Source organism: Pogoniulus pusillus, chromosome 9, assembly GCF_015220805.1.
Source record: "Pogoniulus pusillus isolate bPogPus1 chromosome 9, bPogPus1.pri, whole genome shotgun sequence".
NCBI classification, from domain to species: domain Eukaryota; kingdom Metazoa; phylum Chordata; class Aves; order Piciformes; family Lybiidae; genus Pogoniulus; species Pogoniulus pusillus.
The window spans coordinates 17,738,141-17,754,649 of NC_087272.1; the positions used below are offsets into that span (position 1 = coordinate 17,738,141).

At 39.1% G+C, this 16,509-nt stretch overlaps 1 long non-coding RNA gene across 2 annotated transcripts in view; it reads left to right on the plus strand.

Moving 5' to 3' along the window:
* Positions 1-16,509, plus strand: part of LOC135178139 (uncharacterized) — a 107,346-nt gene that overhangs the window by 46,008 nt on the left and 44,829 nt on the right. The window contains exons 2-3 of one of the 2 annotated variants that reach the window (XR_010303378.1): positions 3,747-3,813; positions 5,330-5,576. This is a non-coding gene — a long non-coding RNA (uncharacterized LOC135178139). Of the gene's footprint in view, positions 1-3,746; positions 3,814-5,329; positions 5,577-16,509 lie in introns of those variants that run through there. The other variant, XR_010303379.1, reaches the window with a different exon arrangement.

A 16,509-nucleotide genomic window follows, 5' to 3' on the forward strand; every position in this document is an offset into this window, starting at 1 on the left:
TAGCAAGCAGGAAGTCATGATATGGTGTGGTCCTAGAGAAGTCATGTCCAGGTGCTGCTGGCAGCTGTCTCTCAAATGGACCTAAGGGCTTGCCAAACTTTCAGACTTGTGGGTGAGTGGAATGAACTGTGCAAGAGCAGAACTGCACTGAATGGTGCGAGAGTGGGAGGGGTGCAAAGGCAGGAACTCTGCAAAAATGGGAACAGTCCAAAAGCAGGGACCACCATACCTTTTTCCTCACTCTATTTACTTTTTTATTTTCCCTACGGCATCCACTTGCCATATACACTGGGCACGAAGAATCCAGCCAGTCAGCAGCCCATTCCAGTGCGGGCATTACCACAAGTCAGTACCAGTGTGGAGAAGGACACCTTTGCTGTTCCTCTTCAAGCCCACAAGGGCAAGGGAGGAAAGTAGTTCTCACACCTTCTTCTTCCCCCACTCAAACCTCCAGGGACAGAGATGGGGAGGGGGGGGGGGAGAAGAGAATTGGAGTGCCCTACAACACAACCATATAATCAAATGCTAACTGTGTTATTTGCTCAAGCTACGGGGGGGAAAAAGGTAGCTTTCCTCAATAAAAAAAAATCATTTAGCTCTGCATCTTACTTATGCCCACATCTTTAGATTACTACAGCTGATGTCCAACTTTCCATTTATAGTTGATCATTATCACATTCTCCTTAACACTGTCACAAATGCTTACCTCACTAGTAAGTCTGCCTGTCCCCTAGTAATTACACTGAATAAAATCCAATCGCAGAAGGAATGTTGGTGAGTATGATATAGAGTTACAACAAATTGAAATGGCATTTCAAATTTTTGCTAGATTCTTTCTACTCAGGCCAGTCCAATTACTCAGCTTGTTCTCATTACCTTCTTTGATAAAAGTGTTTGATGGTTTGCTGCTGTGCATATTATCACATGGAGCTGGCAGCAGTTTGCAGTTGCTTTATGAAGAATTATTTCCATAAGGATGAAAAAAAAAAAAAAAAAACCAACACTGTGCAACCTGAAGTTGAACACCATAGGAGTCTGGCCTCAGATCTCACTTTTGCAATTTATTGCATGGGCATGAAAAAGTAAATTTGACAAAATCATCAGTCAGGTTTCGGTTTCAAGGAGAGTAGACCATCATTGCTATTACTGCTTCATTCTGAGTCACCAAAAATAGCAGCGAAACTTGGGATCAGACAACTATTTCCAATAATAATTTTACCTGTTTATTGAGCAGTTTTGTTAATAGCAGGATATTAGAGAGGGTGCAGGTTGGAAATTGTGTGGGACAAAACTAGTGAAGTAAGCAGAATCACTTTTAACTACAGTAGAAACCTGCAACATCAGCTATACAGGATGCAGAAATCTTTGGAATAACAATGTGATGTCCCTGTGGCTTCATCCATTGCTATATCATAGGACAGAATGTTTCTCTGGGGTTACTTGACTTCTGTGTCTATGGGACTAACTTAATGTTCCTTCTCGCTGCACACTGATCACCTCTTTCTCAGCACCGCTTAGTACAGCATCCTGATGCTCTCCAAAGGATACTCATAGCTTTACTCAGTATTTCAGTTGCCTTCATGCTCCAGAATTGTCTGCATGATGTGGCAGGAAAGGTTGCAGAGCTGCTAGGGCACAGCATTCTGTGTGCATATGGAATCAAAGAGAGGTGAAAGCATTAAAAAAAAAGGCTAGAAAATAAAGGTTTCCTTTCTTCTTAGGATACCAGTGTTCAGAAATTCTACAAAATGCAAAGAGTTAAACAAAATTAGCTTGCTAAAATGCACAGGCATGGTGCACACAGTCAATTCCTGTCTAGTGGAAATACACCATCTAGTAGAAGGAAAATTATGCAATAACTCCATATAAGAGGTAATTTGTATTAAAAAAAATATTTCCTAACATTTGCAATCTGCATATTTCAGAGAATTTATCTTTGCAGTTTGGTACTGTGTTGTAAAGAATTTCCTCTGATGGTATACTGACATTAGGTTTTGTGCACTATCAATAAAGAAACTGTAAAAGACATCCTACTCTTCTGCCATTCTGTCTCTGCTGCTCTATCTGCATGTTAGAATTGTTAGGTGGTGGTTTGACATGTCATTTAATTACTTAACAGTAAGGGACACTCAAGTGTGTTTTTTCTTGTCAAGAATTTCACTGTAGTCTACCATTAATTGTAGAATCATAGAATGGTTTAGGTTGGAGGTAACCTCAAAGATCATCCAGTTCCAACCCCCCACCACAGGCAGGGGCATCTCCCACTAGAACAGGTTGCTCAAGGCCTCATTCAACCTGGTGTTGAACACCTCCAGGGAGGGAGCAGTCACAACCTCCCTGGGCAACCTGCTCCGGTGTCTCACCACCCTCACTGTGAAGAACCCTTTCCTAACGTCTAGTTTGAATCTCCCCTCTGCCAGTTTAAACCCATTACCCCTTGTCCTGTCATTACAAGACCTTGTAAATAGTCCCTCCCCAGCCCTCCTGTAGACTCCCTTCAGATACTGGAAGGCCACTCTAAGTTCTCCCCAAAGCCTTCTCTTCTCCAGGCTGAAGATCCCCAATTCTTGTAGCCTTTCCTCATAGCAGAGGTGCTGCAGCCCTCTGATCATCTTTGTGGCCCTCCTCTGGACTCACTCTAACAGTTCGATGTCCTTCTTGTGTTGGGGGCTCCAGAACTGCACACAGTACTCCAGGTGGGGTTTCATGAGAGCAGAGTAAAGGGGGAGAATCCCCTCTCTTGCCCTGCTGGCCATGCTTCTCTTGATGCAGCCCAGGACACAGTAGGCTGTCATGGTGTTACCTGATTGTAGTTGTCGTTGCTTGGACTGCATATCACATTGCCTAGCCTGGATTAGTATAGTACTGTAATTTGGAATGGCTATCATGTCTGATGGGAAGAAGACATGAGTATTTTCATGCTCAGACTGCTTTGGAGGTGCTTTTGCCAAAATAGGATCTTCAAAAGAATTCTCAGATCTTTCTGTCTTTTATTCCATGGTAAGGTTTGTCTGTTAGTCTGGATTTTTGTGGTTTCAAACACTCTTCCTGTTTGAAGCTCAGGCATGTAATATCCTTTTCAGTTGTCTTCAACTGCATCCATCTTAATCAGGGGCAATTATCACTAGTTGTAGTGTCAAATATTAAACAGCCAAGCTAGAGAAAGTATTACAGCAGTTTCTAGATTACTCAGTGGAGAACAACCACAGCTGTAATTACAGTTAGAGGGATCACAAATGGGTACAGTAGTCTCCCACAGGTAAAGTTAATTTGTAAGCAGACCCTATATGGTTCCTTTCATTTTTTAATGATCAAACTAATGTTCCCTCCAAATGAGGGTTTGGTTTTTTCCTAATGGAGAGGGGAGTCTATGAAAGAATTCAGTTCCTTCTGAAATGAAAATTTTAAATTTATACAGAGCAGTCAAAAAGTACACAGTGGGAGAACAATTGCATGCTAACAGCATCTTAAAGATAATATGGAATAGACTTGGGATCCAAGGGAAAAAAACAAAACAAACCCAAAAATCCAACCAAAACCAGCAACAAACCAAAACCATCCACACCCAATCTGAGCTTGACTTTGTCTGACCTCTAGTCCCTGTCCTGAGTTAACTAGAGTCTCATTTGTGTTAAAAGGATGGAAGTAGTGGCACATTAAATACTAGAAGTCTGTTGTTTATCTGTAGACAGCAACTGGAGGAGGGACCTTGCCTGACGTTTTTCTCTCCCTCTCTGAATTCCCAGACAGACCTTCTGGGAGCCAGTCTGTGGCCTGGGGCTATGAGGAGCAGAAAGAAGCTGTTCTTCTCTGGTGAGTGAAAAAGGTGAACTGCTCAGCTCATTGCAAGAAGTTCATTGCAAAATTTTGTGCTTTCCATCCACTTTGATAAATTCTTTCTTTATATAACAATATTTGGATTTTAAAAACAGATCTTCCACATGGTACCTAAACTCTGCACTGTGAATCACATGCAATGATTCTTAGAGTGTGGTAGGGCCCTTGATACAACTGAGAAGTCCCGCTGAAGGAAGATACATGAACTGACAAGTATGGCAAGGATAAAGGGCCAAGACCTTAGCAGATGGCATAAGGACAGAGATGTATATTCTTCCAAAATCCATTTCTACATAAATACCACCTAACAGATGCAAGAAGCAGACTCCTAATATACAATTCTGCTCTGCAAATTGACTGTCTGTGCCAATGCACTAAAGCTAGTCTTGCTGTGCACTGTGAATCATGTCAGTTCATGTCAGTGAAAAGTTTTATACTGTATAGCTTTGGCAAAATCAACACAATTAAGTCTGAATGAGCTGCAGTACTAACCCCTATCCTATATCAATAGAGGTGTTTAATCTATTTAATCATGTCAGTGCCAAATACACTAAAGTGATTGCATCGTAGGCCTAACTAAAGAGCATCATTTCACTTAAGCTTTTTTATGACAAGTGATAATGTGCAACATGGAAAGAAGCCAAGAGTTTTTAATAGCCAAGACTGAGTTTGCTGAGCTGTATTTATAGGGGAAAAATCTGCAGTTGCAAATGTTATTCTTTTATGTGACAAAGAAATGCATACTGAGGATTTTCTTGTGTTGACCACATGAGTAGAAAGCAAAGTTAGTGCAAAGGGCATAGGTGCTTCCTAATTAGCAGAACTGAAAAGCAAAATACAACAGTATTCAGTGTATCCAAATCAGGTTCCAACTAAGTCTCTCTGAGGTCCTGAAGACAAGCTTTTGTTCCCTAGTGGACTGGTGACCAGAAGTTATCTGTGATATCAGAAAGCACTGCCTTGTTTCTTGACAGCACAGGAGATTGTCTCTTCTGTTCCTGACTGAAGGTGACATGCTGTAGAACAGGATGAGTGGCACCCTAGAACCTTGACCACTCACTAGATTCTAGAAACCTGCTGTGTTGGCAGACTGTTGACTTCCTCCATAACGCAGGCAATGTGTCAATGTGAAATTGTTCTGCCTCTGTGTCAAGGTCTGCTTCTGCATAAGTACTTGCAAGAGCTGCATCCGAGAAGCTGAGGGGTAAATGTATAGGAAATTATTTTAGACCTGAACCTCAACCACTGAGCAGTTGCTATTTAGTGGGAACAGAACTGCTGGAACAGATTTGCTGAGGCTTTTGCCAGGGAGGTAATGCCACATGCAAAAAATGTCACATTTTGACTTTACCTATTCTGGCCAGGACTAGTTGCCATCACAGTGAAATAGATCATTCTATAACTGGTGTGAAACCTGTCAAATCTCAAAATGAGATGCAGAAGTAATGATCTGGCCACTTCAAGGTCTAGCAGAGGCATTTCTCTATTCCAGGGAGACTTTTAAATCATCAGATTTGACACCAGGAAAACTAAATGCATCAAGAGTTAGTAACTCTCTCCAACTTATCTCAAGTCCTTCACTGCCTTTTTAAGGTAAAAAACTGCCTGAAGTCAGTGGTTCATGTCTGTAACATATCAGGTGTGTCTCTTTTGGCAGGGCACAAGATACATGTCTGATAAAAATACACAGTCTACCCAGCAATAAACAGTTGATTAGGATACATAACTACCAAACTGTTTCTTTGGTGTTCTAGTCTGTTCTGTTGAATTGTTATGAAGAATTTTTCCAAGGCTCAGTTCCAATGACATCCTCTGTAAGTGTAGAGAGACTTAGCAATTTTTAAACATCTGGTAAGAAAAATTAATATTTAAACCTCTGTTGCAAGTGCCCTTTCCCATCTCTGCTGAAAATAAGAATCAGCTACCTTCTCAGAATATTTACTATATCTATTTTAGGTATCTATGAAATTCATATCCCTAAAGGGAATGTTTCAGCTCGGCTGACATCATGGGATAATCACTTACTATGCATACAGTGCTAGCAGGCTTTTTCCATACTCCTGTGTGTTGTACTTCATTTTACAACACTTACTTATTAGGGTTATTACATTTTTATTGTATGCCTCTGCTGCTATGGTAATGCTGTCAAGTAGACTCCAGTATCCTAATTTGATTTCTTGCATTGTATTTGTCAAAGGCATCTGATGCTTTGGGAGGGCATTCTTTTTTATAAAGCCATGATCAGTCTACATAAATGAAGATCTACTTGTACTATGCATGATGTCAGGTAAAAAATAGCACTGAGAGAAAGAAACAAGAATAGATTATGTTAAGAGCAGAATAGTTACTATGATGCAATACCTATCTGCTCCTGTTGACATTTGGACAATTAAGAGGGAATGAATTTCACTACAGGCGATAGTAACTTTGTCCTTGACAAATGTAATCTCCAGAGGCTAGGCATAAGGTTAACCCAACTCTACATGTAACATCCAGGAGAACAGAAGTAACCTTAAAGAAGGCCCTAAGCTTAATATTTTTTTTTCTTAAGCTTGATTGAAAATGAGGTTGTACCCCAAAGGACACAAAGTATGCTACAGGACACAATTAAAGATGAAACACGCTGAGTATCACACACGCAAACTTCTAATGTCAGATTCTTGAACACAAAACTCAACCTTCTGGGAAGAGCAGAATTAAATGTACGAAGCCTTTTAAGACTTCCTTGACAATCCTTTAATTAGCTGGCCTATTCATTGTACTTTTGGACTTGCAGTACCTTGGGTAATAGAGCTTTAAGCTCACTTCCAATCATACAGCTTTGCTAAAATGTTTTAATTTTTATATGCTGATTGGGGAGCAATCCTAAATGGGAAATAGAAAATAAAAATACTAATGTAAAACCAGAAGGTTGCAACACAACACTTTAATAGCACTGATGCTGGCTTTTTGTAGTCATTTGTATTACAGAGTTTATTGTGTAGAACAGAAATTCTTCAAGCACCTGTGTGACTAGCTGCTTTTGAAAGCTGATAATGGTTACATTGCATGATCTTTAAACATAATAGAATGCTTTGTAGAACACACAGAAAACTTTTTATTATTTTTGGACGAGTTCTCTGGACTGTAAATCTATTTGGCACCTATCACTATGAATTTTCATAGAGTAATACAAAAAACTTAAATTGCATGATAGACCCCAGTAGCTCTGTCAGGGTTGGGGAAGGGGAAATTAATTGATGTGAGATTGTATTTTCCAAAATTAATATCATTTGTTTATTTTGCTATTCAGAACTCTTGCCACCCCTGACCGCTAATTTTAATAATATTTTGGTTCTTACATGGTTATGGAAACATTCTATGGATAATATCTACATCTAATAATAACCACCAAAATATATAAATATTAATTGAACTGGAAGAGAAGGTTCCCACTGTCAATACCACTTGCAGTCAATATACCGCTTGCCCAGTTGATGGGGTCAAGGAGCTCTTTCTGCAATGGAGAATTACAAAGAGGCATTGAAGTATTTACTCACAGATTATTATTATTACCCACTTGTGGATGCTAGCCACAGTCCAGACGGTGCCCAGATGCTTTCAGGGGACTCTGTCTTGTTGGACGTTGAGACTTGAATCTTTCCAGCTTCTGGGGGAAGGACGCAGACAATCTCTGACCTTGTCTCCTGGCTTCTTCTGGACAATCTGTGTATATGTCCAGGAATTCTAAGCAGGACCTTCAGGGGCAGAGGCAGGATGTTGTGCAGTCTCAGCATGATGTCACGCTGGCCACACAGGCCAATCGCATGCAGGCATCCGGGGTCTGCTCCTGGTAATTTGCTGCAGTGAAGTTTACCAGGCAAGCAATAAGGCAGTGTGCAATAGCAGCAGGGCTGGGCACAGCAGAGAGAGCACAGCAAAGAGCAGGGAAGCAAAAGCAGCTAAGCAAAAGCAGGTTGTTCACCTGCCTATCTCCTTTTATCAATGTGGGCCAAGATTAATTGCCCTTTGGACACAGAATAGCCAATCAGGATGGCAGTTAGCCAAACCATACCATATTAGGCAAAGCCACAGGCTCACTTTTCCCTAATTTGGGAAAAGCAGGGGCCTTGCACTAGGGAGGCACAAGCTAAGTGTGTGTACCTTGCACCACAGGACCCTGGGCAGGCCAGACTCAGCGGCTCCAGGTTCTTTTATGTCTGTTTCCAGTGCTTGCCTCTCTGGTGGAGCAGAAAAACATGCCTAGGCAAGGCAGGACACGTGTAAGCCTATTTTGGGTCTATCAGGCCTACCACAACAGCTAGATAAGGCAATATTGCTGTCACTGAAAAAGATAAATATCAGTGAAGATGTAGCACTATTTAAAAACTGTAGTATCCATATATGCCGATGGATAAAAATAACTAGACAAAAAGCTACAAATGAAAATCACAAACTTAGACATAAAATCTGAATTCCTGGACTTACAAAGAGATTAAATTCCATGAAGCAGTAGCTGTGTACTAAAAAGCTAACTTCTAGTTCTGAAAAACATTAAAGTGTGTCAAACAAAGTTAATTTACCAGACTAGCACACTGGACACAAGGTTTGTGTAAGCTACAGCATTTTTTTGTTCTCTTTGAGATTTAAAAAAAATATTGCAGGTAAATTTTGGAGAAAATCATATGAGGAGTGACTGAAGTAGCTGCAGCTGTTTAGTTTGAAAGGGAGGAGGCTGAGGGGAGACCTCATAGCTGTCTACAGCTATCTGAAAGGAGGTCATGGAGAGGTTGGTGCTGGTCTCTTCTCACAGGTAATTAGTGATAGAACAAGAGGGAATGGCCTTAAGCTGTGAATGGGTAGGTTTAGACTGGACATTAGGAAAAAAAATTTTCACAGAAAGAGTAGAGTCGGGCACTGGAATGGGGTTAGCTAATCCTTGAATGTGCCAGCAGATACATTAACAATCTTGAGAAAACAACCCCATTTGATTCCAAACACACATTTATCATATTTCACGATTTTCAGCCACAAGATTACTGATACTACCTTTAAATCAGAGCAAGCCAACAAGAGGAAAGAAAAGAGGTAATAGAAGACATTTAACAATTATCACACTTCTAGTAGTCCTGGTAAATTAAGACTGCAAGTTCTGTACACTGCAAAAATATCACACTGGTGTCTGCTGTTCAATTCCTTAGGGGAAAAACAATCCCAAGTTGTATCAGGCTCAGTTCCTTAAAAGGATAATTCCATTTCTTAGAGTGCATAACAATACACCTCTGACATCAGCATTACAGATGGTGAGCACTTCCCTTGTTCAAGTAGCTTCAGTAGAAGATATGCTGAGGAGAAGTGGGTCCTGCGTCAGGAAGATTTATGCAGAACGTTTAAACATTGCACAAACCTTCTACTGCAAGCTTCTCTGGCAATGTTTCAGCATTAGTCAACAATATTTATACCAGAATGGTAAATGCAAAAGTAAAATGCATTATTAAATATAAAATGCCAAGAGAAAAAAAAAAAAAGGCAAAAACAACAAAGAAAAGAAGAACTGCAGAACTGGGGGGGAAAAAAAAGGACTGATTCTTTTCCTTGAAATGATACTATAAATGACTGCTCAAGTGGATTAGTCACCTCATTATGAGAAAAAGAATATTCCACTTGGAACTCACATATTTTGACTGTTCAGCACATTTTTGAAGAGACAAATACACAGTTTGTTGACACTATAGCACATATATATGTAAAGTTATCTTTATAATCTGAAAGCAATGGCTACTCTGAAGAGATCTTCTTTCTTGTTCACTTACAGAAGAGAAGGACTGCACTCAAAACTGTATTAGTCTACAGAATACAAAACAGTATAGCTTTCAGAATACAAAGCTCCATATTTCATTGCTGAGGTTAGCGTGATTTTTGGACACCTTTGCATTCATTTGATGAATGCTAAGAAGTACATACACAGCCAAGCCAAAATTCTCACCATGGAAGAGTTTACACATTACAAATATGAAGTAACTTTTCTTTCAAATGTACTCACATGAAATCTGATGATAAGGAGACAATAGCACACACACATACAAAAGTTCAGGGGAAAATACTTGGAATTGTAGTCGCTTTAACAGTACAAGAGGAAAAAGATTATGATAACTCTTCAGATTACTCAAAGGAGAATGCTTTCTGACAGTTCTGCACTATTCTGCTCCACCAAGCTCCTGTTTGTGCCAGAATGAGAGATAAAACACACCATTTTCCATTTATAACTTTCTTACAGCAGTTCTAAGTTCCCACTAGATCATCACTATGAATAATATTTTTGATCCAGAGATGCTTTCTTAGAAATCAAAATAACTTATTTCCTCTACGGAACTGCTTGTTCTTAACCTGCCCAAGTGCAAAGCTTTCTTTGATCCTGTCTTCAGTACCTGCTCCTGAAGAGCTTAGGGCATTTGTTCTTTCAGATAAGTCCTTAGTTTAGTGAGCTTTTTTTTTTTTTTTTCCCATGGATATTGAATGAATTGTGGATATAACACTGATTTTCAAATTTTGAGTTGTAAAATCTGTTTACATCCACAGTTTTGTTCCTGACTCCACTCGGTTCAATGTTAAGTAATGGCAGTTAGGAAAAGAGAGAGATCCCTTACTGTTTGTTTTTTTTTTTTTTTAATGTTAAACACAAGTAATGTTGTGGGGTAGTGTTTTATTATTAAACAAACATACAGAAAGAGCAGCCGTTTAGTTTGGAAGCTGATATTATTAATTCTAAGGAAATGCAGCAAAAGGACAGAAGTGAGCAGGATATTGAGGATTTTATGACACTTTACTGTTCTCCGATGTCTATCTTCACCCCCTAGAAATTGATGTCCTGTATACAGAAGACTGCAAAACTCATTTGCAGTCCCAAGGAAAACAATTAGAATAAAAACTGACACAAATTATTTCATTGCTAAGGAACTCAATTGAAAGAGGAGAAATGCTGCTTTCATCACAGAAGTGATGAACCAAACAACTTATGAGTCTTGGGGGAGGGCTTGGGTATATAGATCTCAAGTGGACACTCTTGCTGTGTGGTTTCTGATAACCAAGCTGTGGAGTGCATTTTTGTATTTCGAATTGGTTAGCTCCCAATTCAGACACCAGGCCTGTGGTGGTGACTATGTGCGTTACCGTCTGGTGTTTGTTTAGAGCCGTACATAACCTAGGCCAAACACTTTGCACACATGAATTGAATGCAGGCATTACTGTTTGAGACACAGCTGCTATATGCTGTCATAGGAAAACACATTTTCAACTTTTCATTAGTTTTCTTCTTTCAAAGTAGTCCTTTTCAAAGCCTACAGCTAAAGGCATCACCATGAACCAAGCATCTCAAATGTTCTGAAAACTATGCTTGCAATGGCTCACAAGTAGAAGCTTGCAGAAGCTGACAATTTCTAAAGTCTTTAAATAGGTTGGGAATATCAGCTGGCTCCATATGTTCCTCCCAGACTAACCTGTAGGCTCGTGTGAAGAACATTTTCCAGCTAGAAGGAATTTGCTTTTAGAAGGGAATGCTAGATTCACTGTATTTTTCAAAAGCAAGCTGAATTTCTATTCCAATTTGGATAATTTAAAACACTGTTTCAGTGATGATTTATCCTGTGCCAGCCGTAGTAGGCTTCAGCTGAATATATTGAGGTTTGAAGGTCTATCAAACAATTCAAAGGTCAATTAATTCTAAATAGAAGGGTAAATTCTTTTAACGTGCTTCTCACTAAGTACCAGGCTAAAAAATCTGTTTTGCAGATTAGAACTTAGATTTGGGATAGCTGTTTTTAGTGACTAGAGTATGAAAGGTGTCACATGGGGAAACACTGGTCCAGCAATCATCATGGTGCACAATGTCAGATTGCTTGTGCTATTCACTCCATAGTTTCACAACTTTTAAGGCTGAAAAAAAGATTAATTCATCTCCTCTGACATGTAGTTCATAGTTCACTGCATTTCACTGCAATCAGTATCAATATTTTTATTTAGACCATCATTTTTCAATCCTCCAAAGACTTTTTAATGACAGATGGAGTGTAAGAGAACACTGTGCTTCATAAACATAGCCTGACTTAGAACAAAAGAACACTCAAAGCATGGCTTATTCACCACTGACAACCCTCATTTAGTTTTGACAGTGCCATATTCCTTAAGAGAAAGGTGGAGAACATTTGGGCAACTGTACATCATTCAGCATGATCCAGGAAGGCTAAGTCACTGCAGAACAAGACTTACACGATGGCACGAGCACCAACAATTTGTGTGCGTGCCTTTTGTAAAAGCTTCTAAAGCTTTAGTGGGGTATCAACAATTAGAGACAAAACATGAAGAAGCAAACTGGAGCAAATATCCTAGAAGAAGTGCAAACTACTAATCAAAAGTATGACATAAAAGTATGCAAACTAGAATAATACCACGTCTCTTGACATACTCTAGGTCAAGTCTATTTTTGCTCAATGAGAGTAAGTAACCCCCATATTTCTATGCAGAATATGAATTTGTGACACCTTTCCTCATATTGGTCCAGTTTCACCATTGCACCAGATCATGCTGCAGAAAAACAAAACCTGATGTTTTTCTGGCAACTAGTAATTGCTTCCATGCTGTGAACTAGAAAATGTTGAACCTTGCTGTGCACTGGATTGTAGCTGCACTCCTTCAGGTCTGTACCTAAGCTAAGAGGGCAGTTCTCCCTTGCTTACCGTTATGCTGCAGTCAACATGGGAGATGGTGCCTGATTTCCGGAGTTCAAAGTGAAAGAACAGGGGAAGAGGAGGAGAGAGGAAGCAGTCAGGGTCAGCTGTTGCTGTGTTCTGCAGAAAGAAACCACAGACCTCAGTGTCATTTTTCTGGTGGTTTATTGAATACTCTTGCTTTTATTCTTTACTGTTTGCATTATCAAACAAGGAATTTTGCTCCACTTTCACTGTGCTTTTCTCTGTTTTTCTTTTAATTTACATGCATCTATAGTCAGAAATACAGCAACAGTCTTTCAGCTCTCTTTTCTTCCTGTCGGAAAGAATTTATAGCTAGTTACAACGTTCACTTCCACAAAATGTAGCTTTCTTTTAAAGAAGGGAGCTGATATGCGAGGAGGAGCACTCTATTAATACAAATGGTTTTAAAATTACTAGTGAATTTTAATACTGATCCAATTATTAGAATATTACTTCGTTCTCTTGGACTGGAGAGGGAAGACTTTTTAACCATGCATTACAAATTCAGCCTGGTAAGTTACTGCTGTATGCTTCAATAATTTATGAAACTTCAGGAGTGCAAAGAAGTATTGCCATGCTGCCCAAAACTTTGAATCTGCATTTTGTGTTGTAATATAAGTGAGGCTAGACAGGGCTCCTGGCAACCCAGTCTAGCTGAGGATCCCCCTGCTTACTGCAGAGGGGGTTGCATTAGATGACCTTTGGAGGTCACTTCCAACCTAGAACATTCTGTGATAAAATTTGCAGCCTATCCGACTTCTGATTAGGATAATTTGCTATCATTCCCTTTACCCAATTACAGAGCTTTTATAGAATGAAGATTTAGTTGTTTACTTAGAGATATCCCTTTCTGTACCAAAGTGAGTTTCATGAGTTTAGCAATTTTTTCCTCTTTTTTTCTTCTTCTTTTTTTTAATAGGCTGAGGTGAAACCCGTTGCCTTAGATAAGCAGTTTTCTTGTTGACAGTTGCACAGCATTGACCACAGCGCTGCATTGACTTTAATGTGGCCATTATATGGTATTTCAGCAGCAAGACATAAAGACATATTTTTGTACAGTTTTCAGCAGTATTGAAAAATATATTAGTCTCTCCATGTCAACAAGCATGAGGTCGATAAGTATTAAGAATTGTTGCAAGCCTTTGCAAGATCTTGCCTGGCTCATAGATTTTCCTAATTTATTCTATCGTTGCAGAAACATTTAAACAACTTTGACAATACAATACTTGTTTACTTGCATAAGAAAACAGCTAAATCACGTCTAAATAAAATCTGGTCTCCTCTAAAAATGCAGTTTAGCTGCCATAATAGCTGTCAAAAACACCACTAGAAAAACATGAGCCATTTCCTTATTGCCTTTTGAAACCCATTCTGCCTGCAGCTGTACTTACTGGTGATGCATGCACAGGATAGAATGTGTGCCTCATTAGGAGCAACTTTGCATCTCAGATTCAGACACCAGTCTTGCCAAATCAGCTGCAGTTTCCTTCTAAGAATGAATTGTGTATGCTATTTCTCAAGAGGTTCTTATTCGTCTTCTCGTGGCTGAGAAAATATCAAGCAACATAATGTCTCTTGACAGATTATAAAACTGTGTGTAGGTATCTTTTGAAACTATGAGAATATTATCACCTAAGCTTTTATAAATACTTCATCATTGTACCCAAAAAGCAGTAGTCATCAAATTCTCATGACCCGTTTCCTTTTGTAGTCCTCATGAAAATCTCATGAGGGAACATGGCTAACCACAACATTTCAGTTCCCTGTATGGATTTGATCCTCAGTTTTTCATTACTAGGAGGAGCTATGACAGAATTTATAGCTCTCTTGACAGTATGCTGTGGACATACACAAGCTTGCTCTGCCTAAACCACTTGCTGTACAAAGGCTGTTTTAGTTTAGCCAAAGAAATGTTTCATTTGCTTTTAAAAAACGCTTCTTATAAGGAAATTTTAATTTATTTAACTTCTACAGAAAAAAAAATTCTATTTCATGCCCACCAAGGAAAGTTTACAATGATGAAACATCCAGCGGTACAGAATTTATCCTAGTTCTTTGGACTAGGCAGGACACGCACAGCAGCTGTAGAGCTCCCAAAATACATCTCAGGGTCCAGAGGGAAATATCCAAACACAAAACTTTTACTTGACTTTGAAGTCCTGAGGTAGTATGGATCCCTAGTAGATCCATTTTCTTTTGGCTCTATCTGGAACCTGACTGACTTAAATGTGCCCTTCTTTAGCGAAGTACAGGGTTCCTTAGGATAAGGTTGCTAAACAGAAAAATAAGCCAGTCAACTTCAATTCTAGATGATACTTTACAAGAAGTAACTATATGATTGAATTTCCTCTTTGCCAGTTACTTGCAGCTTCCAAGGCATCTCTCTTTTTCCTTTAAGGATCTTTCCACTTGCTTCAGTATTTTCCTCCCATAATTTATATAGAACTTCTTTGTCACATTGTGACATTTTTAAGGCTGTTACAACATTTTGGAATTCATACATAATAAAAGAAGCTTTTGCTGATTATATACCTCTTAAATGTTGCAGCCCATTAACATACTTTTAGTCCCCATCCAGAAGGCCACGTGTGACAAGTGAACTGCACAGATGGAGATCTGTCATAGTGCTTGGTTTATGTCACCTCTCCTTTCAACCCAGTTGCATCACATGCTTTCCCACTAAACTGTGACTTTTTGACAGCAAAGATATTGCAAATCACTAGCACAAAGTTGTGGAAAGAAATGGGACGAGACAGAGCACAGTGCTCTACTCTGTTGTAGCCTAGAGCTACAACAATAGCGTAAGGAAAATAAGTGGGTTTCTTACAGAAGGGATTGATGTCTCTAGCAAGACATCAAACTGAGCAGGAAAAGCTATCTTGGAAAGACAGGGAAGGCACCTAACCTGAGGAGGCTGACTGCATCCTGCCCAAACTACTTGCTCTCCCCACTCCACTGTATCTATACAGCTGTGCATCTGCTACGTGTATCTGCCATTTCTGAACAGGAGCAAAGTAGAATTGACACTGTAAGACAGATTGTTTTTCATAAGGCACTTCTGTAGTCAAGACAAAGAAGTCTGCTCTAGCAATATTTCTAGGTGCATCAAAAAGTCGAGGAGTTCAGAACAAATATTAAAAAAAAGACAACTAACCAACAAAACCCCCAGAAATAATCAAGCATCACAAATGTTTATTTTAAAACTATGAAGAATTAATGCTACCTTTTTTTGTTTGAAGTTGTGTTTAAATTTAGCCACAGCTTGTGTTATATAATACTAATATCAGTAAAACATTGCCAAAAAAAAAGGAAAATATCTGTACTTTTGTGCAAGTTTGTGCTAAGAGATTCAGACTTTGTCCTACTTATAAAACCACTTCAGATAAGGGTAGCCTACTTGCATCTTATTACTTTTCTGAAATAGCACAAAGCAAGGGGGGGAAAAAGATAACTTAAAAACACCATTAAGCAGGAAAAGGGAATCTCTTTCCTGGAAAATTATTCCAGATGCAGATAGCAAAAAAAATACATATAAGCAGAGTAAAGCTGTCACTAAAACACCTAGGGAATCTTACCTGGATTCTAGAATCTTTGCAGGTCCTCCACTTCTTCTCTTATTCCAACTATTTATCTATCTAGATCTATCTATTTAGAAAAACAAACCCAAGACATTTCAGGGAATATATTGATATAACCAGAAATTATAAGTGCACATGGGAACTCCCTGAATGCTCAAGGTCTGAAATTGTTTCAAACTGTGTTAAACACCTGATACAGATAGGATTCATGTCCTTATGCCTGTTTTTCTTCAAGAAGGCCATAGGGATAGTCAAAGTTTTCTTCTTTAAAACACTGGGTCCTAACTACTGAAAGGACACCTAGGAAATACTCAGATATGGGGTTTAGTGCTTTAAAGTCTCATTGTTCTTCCACGGTGATCTGTTGA